Source organism: Limulus polyphemus, unplaced genomic scaffold, assembly GCF_000517525.1.
Source record: "Limulus polyphemus unplaced genomic scaffold, Limulus_polyphemus-2.1.2 Scaffold2307, whole genome shotgun sequence".
NCBI lineage: Eukaryota > Metazoa > Arthropoda > Merostomata > Xiphosura > Limulidae > Limulus > Limulus polyphemus.
The window spans coordinates 48831-53843 of record NW_013667917.1 but is presented as its reverse complement, the minus strand read 5'-3'; the positions used below and the strand labels follow the sequence as shown (position 1 = coordinate 53843).

Sequence of the window (5013 nt, the reverse complement as noted above, 5' to 3'; positions counted from 1 at the left end):
GGAAACATCGTGTTACAGTTGGAAACATCGTGTACAGTTGGAAACATCGTGTTACAGTTGGAAACATCGTGTTACAGTTGGAAACATCGTGTTACCGGATGTTTCCAACTGTATTCACTGCACAGGATGTTTTTAACTGAATTCACTGCACACGATGTTTTCAACTGTAACACGATGTTTCCAACTGAATTCACTGCACAGGATGTTTTCAACTGAATTCGCTGCACACGATGTTTTCAACTGTAACACGATGTTTCCAACTGAATTCACTGCACACGATGTTTCCAACTGTAACACGATGTTTCCAACTGAATTCACTGCACACGATGTTTCCAACTGTAACACGATGTTTCCAACTGTACACGATGTTTCCGACTGTGCAGTGAATACAGTTGAAAACATCCTGTGCAGTGAATTCAGTTGAAAACATCGTGTACAGTGGAAGTGACACGTGCAGGTGTCACGTGTGCACATCTAGGTTTGTATATAAACGTTTGTGATTCATGTCGCCCGTGCCGAATACGATTATCTGATTTTTTTTTTTTCATTGTTTGAGATGATTCTGACTTGACTGGTGTTCAGAAATACAGCCACGTCCACTGACTTTTGTTCGACAAAGTTATCAGCAAAAAAGAAACAAAAACTTTGTGCCATATGTGCCGGTGTTTTTATATTCGTTTATTACCGATTCTTGTGTTATCCTCATTTTTTTTAGCTTTAATAATCCTACGATGAATAAGGCTCTGAATATTTCAAATTAAGAAAACTTAGCCCGAAATAATACGAGGGTCACGTTTTATATTTTTATTGTTACAAACGGAGCTAATCCTGATCAATATCTGACCATCAGATCAGCAATTTTTTAACACTAACAAAGCAAAGCAGTTGAAACTGTACAAATGTTGGACAATGAAAAGTCCTTCCTCCTTTTGCGGTCGTCAGATGTGAAAAATCATACACACACACACACACACAACAAAAAAAAAAAGGTGGTCGAAACTTTTCTTTATGACAGATGTATAAATTTAAAATTAAGATTATTCATGCTTGTACAACTGTGATTAGACGTCGAAGTACTAAAGAACTTCAGGGTGAGGAGGCAAATTCAACTTTCTGTTCGATACAAATTGGCCGACTCTAGGAGTAGTTAAACAATCATGCATCAGTAATGATTAAGGAAGGAGCGACTGATATTAGATGTTGTTGAAAACTACATTTTTTTTTTTTTTTTGAAAAAGATTTTCACGTTCATTTTACGAGTCAGTTTGAAGTGTGAGAACGTCTCCAAAGTGCTATCACCACGGTGTGAACGTCTCCATAAAAACTGTTTTATGTGGGTTAACTTCACCTTTATATTTCAATGGCTGTTATATACGTAATTCTCATCCTTTTGAAAATGTACGATTTTATGATGAAACGTTTTCTCTCTCTTGTCAGTCAAAGAGATGATAGCAAACTAAGATTGACAACTTACCTCATCAAAAAAATATTATTTGGCTTTCTTCTCTTCCAACCACGGAAAGTAATCTTTACAATGTGCTTTCATTATAACTAATAATCCAGCTATCGGATAAACCACTGGTACATCGTCTGTTTATTGGTCCAACCACTGGTACATGGTTTGTCTATGGTCGAACCACTGGTACATGGTTTGTCTATTGGTCGTACCACTGGTACATCGTCTGTTTATTGGTCCAACCAGTGGTACATGGTTTGTCTATTGGTCGAACCACTGGTACATGGTTTGTCTGTTGGTCGAACCACTGGTACATGGTTTGTCTATTGGTCGAACCACTGGTACATGGTTTGTCTGTTGGTCGAACCACTGGTACATGGTTTGTCTGTTGGTCGAACCACTGGTACACGGTTTGTCTGTTGGTCGAACCACTGGTACATGGTTTGTCTATTGGTCGAACCACTGGTACATGGTTTGTCTATTGGTCGAACCACTGGTACATGGTTTGTCTATTGGTCGAACCACTGGTACATGGTTTGTCTATTGGTCGAACCACTGGTACATGGTTTGTCTATTATTCATCTTAGATGTCTAATCACATTTATTTAGAGCATGCGCATCTCATATTCTAATGTTTTGTAAAAATGATAATGATTTAAAGCATTGCGAGAGAAAACAGTTTTGATCAGTTTAAACATTTACCTTTGATGATTTAAAAAAATCGCTTTTATTTTGTAACTATAGAACTTTTGTAATAATTCACGAGGTTTAAATTAGGTTTCTTAAAGGTTGAACAAAATCGTGTTTTTTTGTGTTCGTTTTTAAATCAGTAATTGCACTTTTCGAGTAGAAAAGTGACTTTAGTTTTGGAGACATTGTGAAAGATGAAATGAAAAAGATATCACGTGGTTTAAAGCTTATTATGATATACCCGACAGTCGGTAGGAAATCCTTTTCAGCGAATATTCGTACAAAAATAAGCAAATTGTTCAATGTCCAAATTCATATTTTCTTAACGAAGTTGATGTAATATAATTTATGTTTTTTACACTGAAAGCTGCGTTTATTTCATATTAATTAACGAGTAAAATAAAAAATATTATGAACACGTAAAATAGTTGACTTTATGGTTTTAAAGGAATTGTTTCCAGCATTGTTTTAGCTCTAGTTTTGTACAAAAAAAAACACAATAAAAACTAACAAATGTCTACTTTAAATTTCAGTTTTTAATAACAATTTACTATTAGCACATAATCTTTTCGGTCTGTCTAAAAAAAATCTGATAAAAAATGTATATTTTAATTATTATTATTATCATAATTTTGTATACATGTTAGAAGTGAACTGACTTTTTGTACCCGTTTAGCCAATTTTTCTACTTTTATCTTTTAGTGGTAGAGTTAAACGTAATATTGCCTTGTTTTTTAATGATTAATATGTATTTCGATAGTAGCTAAAATACTAAGAGAACAATTGAAAGTATGGCTAGAAAACCATGCCGAATTTATAGTCTTATTTTATAGTTTCTTGGAAAAGTGGGGGCGCATTGCTACGATTGGTCTTAACAATTTGGACAAGTGTTGCTTACGTTTTGGAGAAAAAAAAAATTGGAAAAGCTAATTAATATTTGGAGCGAGTCAGAAAATTTTGTTGTTCTAAAAATTTCAAGTCAATTGTATAGTGGTTTTTGATTCGTTATATTTTTTCTTCTTCTTTTGGTTCTTCAACAGATTTATCTTAGGTTGTCGTATAATATCATGTACTCGGTTCACAACGACATTCCCTGTCTTCAATCAATTTGTTGCCAACAGTGGTTGTACAGATATTGAAATTTGATAAATTGTGAAACATGTGTTAAATATTACAGGTCCATCGTCTAAGACTGTCATCGGGATAATAAATATTCCGAATAAAAAAAACAGTTTTGTTTAAAATTATTAATTTGTCTTCTTTTTTTTTTTCCATTTCACCGAGAACATACAGCTTTTAATCAATTTTGGCAATGGGGTTGGGTGGGTGTGGAATGCCTTTACTTCACAGATGATAATAGCGCTAAACTTTTTTACTTCAGCCAATGGTTTGCCTTTGCGACTTCAGTCAGGGACTTTATTGCCCAAATGTCTAACCTCTCCTCCCCCCCCCCCCCAGTATGCAAAAAAAAATAAAAAAATTACTGAAAAGCATTTTTAAACGGCTAGTTTCTAGCGTTGTGTGTCCCAATAGCGCAGTGGATAGCGCGTTGGACTTCTAATCCAAAGGTACCGGGTTCGTTCCCCGGCAGGGATGCCACCACCATTGCCTGGTCCCAAGTCCAGGATGAGAACGGAGGAGGGTTGGGCTCGGGGCTAGCAACTCCGCCCTGTAAAAACTAACTTGTTAAAAAAATTACTTCAACAACAACTTCCGTTGGCGAGGTGCTGTTGGGGCCCTATGCTCCAGTGGGAGTCTACAGGGAGTCTAGCGTTGTAAGCCCCAAAACTTACCGCTGTGTCATTGGGGAATTTAGGAGTGAAGGAGTATTATGTATAGGGTAAGTCACTTAGAAGATATTTCGTTAAACTGAATCTCTTCTTGTTGCAAGATATATTGTTCCTCATATTAGTTATCTCAAGTGGTACAGCGGCAAGTCTCGAGGATTATAACGCTAAGAATCAAGTTTCGATACCCGTGACGGGCAGAGCACAAATAGCCCATGTCAGCTTTGTGATTGACAACGAAGAAAGATATTTTTCTCAGTGTTTAAATAGGCATAGATAGCAAGATTGAAAAATTATTATCTCGCTTATTCCATTTTCACATTTCAAAGAATTTACCGAAGTTTGCTTTTAAAGACAGTCGCAGAAAGTTGTCACTGAGTAACCGAAATCTTTTCCTCGGGAAGAACATACTATTTTAATGTAGTTTCTTTCGGATGCTCCAGTAGTCCATGTTAACCACTAAAACTACAGAGGCACTAAACTAACATTAGTAGTTGCAAGCATGTCACGTGACAGACGTGACGTTTCCGTCGAGATGTGACTCTTAAAGAAAAAAAATACAAATAGAACCTGTCAACTACACGTGTAGAGTACCTCAACTTTATAAGACGAAATGTCTTCACAAGTACCATACCTAGCCAACTTTCTTGGGCGAAACGCCTTCACAAGTACGATACTTAGACAACTTTCTTTGGCGAAACGGCTGCACAAGTACGACACCTTGACAACTTAACTGGACGAAACATCTGCACAAGTACGATACCTTGACAACTTTCTTGGACGAAACGTCTGCACAAGTACGACACCTTGACAACTTCACTGTACGAAACATCTGCACAAGTATGATACCTTGACAACTTTCTTGGACGAAACGTCTGCACAAGTACGACTTTCGTCCAATAAAGTTGTCAAGGTCGTCTTCACAAGTACGATACCTTGACAACTTTATTGGACGAAACGTCTTCACAAGTACGATACCTTGACAACTTTATTGGACGAAACGTCTTCACAAGTACGATACCTTGACAACTTTATTGGACGAAACGTCTTCACAAGTACGACACCTTGACAACTTTATTG

The 5013-nt window shown here is 36.6% G+C and overlaps 1 protein-coding gene and 1 non-coding gene across 6 annotated transcripts in view; both read left to right on the top strand.

Moving 5' to 3' along the window:
* Window positions 1-5013, top strand: part of LOC106466577 (homeobox protein extradenticle-like) — a 114762-nt gene that overhangs the window by 96022 nt on the left and 13727 nt on the right. The window lies entirely within an intron of this gene.
* Window positions 3670-3742, top strand: Trnar-ucu. Its single transcript has one exon. It is a non-coding gene; the product is annotated as a tRNA-Arg (tRNA).